The following is a 1,008-nucleotide window of genomic DNA, read 5'->3' on the forward strand; positions in this document are numbered from 1 at the left end:
GAAATATCTTTGGGTGTGGTTTCCATTTCTTCTGCTTCCTTTTCATCTTCTCCTTCGTATGCCTTTTGATGCTTCATTCCAAGAAGATCGTCGTAACTTTGTTTTTTTTGTTGTTTTTTTTTTTGAAGCGATTCCAATAATTCTCTAACATTTTCCAAATCTAATTCCTTAATTCCTCAAAGCAGAGGTCTCTTCCAATTGTAACAATTTCATCAATAACTTTGTTGTTGGGATTATTGAAACTGAAAAAAATCGTTAGTGCATTCAGGCAAAACATTCTGCCAGACTGCTCTCATGCAGCTGTCTGTTACTTCTTCCAAAACTTGTGAATGTTTTCAACTGCTTGTTTAATATCAATTTTCTTTTTCCAAAATTCTTCAAGAGTGATTGGATTATCTCCAGTTGTAACTTGAATTACCTGGGCGAAACTTCTTCGCACATAATATGTTTTGAATGTAGAAATCATTCCTTGGTCCATTGGCTGTAATAAAGAAGTCGTATTTGGTGGTGGAAATATAACCTTCACATTGTTATTTAAATCATTAAGTGAGGTGAGATGCCCAGGGGCGTTATCTAAAATCAAAAGAACTTTGAAATCTAAATTGTTATTATTATTATTATTATTATTCAGTAGTTTTATTTTTATAACGTACTTTCACTTCACTACCGAGCGCAGCTCTGTGCGCCTTGGGTATGTGCTGTGGTTTGCTGTGGTGCTCTTATGTTTACTGTATTGAAAGTGTTTTGCGTAGAATGTGTGCAGTACCCAGTAGTGCAATTTTCTGTATGTTATATATATTTGTAAGTCCTGGTGTTTTTGTTATGTATTTGTCTGAATATTTTTTTTATTATACCTAAGGCACCTACTATGATAGGAATTGTTTCTGTTTTTAGATTCCACATTCGAGTTATCTCTATTTCCAGGTCTTTGTATTTTGAAAGTTTTTCCATTTCTTTTAGAGAAACGTTGTCATCTGCTGGTATTGAAACATCAATTAGAAGGCATTT

The sequence above is a fragment of the Octopus bimaculoides genome, chromosome 16, assembly GCF_001194135.2.
Source record: "Octopus bimaculoides isolate UCB-OBI-ISO-001 chromosome 16, ASM119413v2, whole genome shotgun sequence".
Taxonomy (NCBI): Eukaryota; Metazoa; Mollusca; class Cephalopoda; order Octopoda; family Octopodidae; genus Octopus; species Octopus bimaculoides.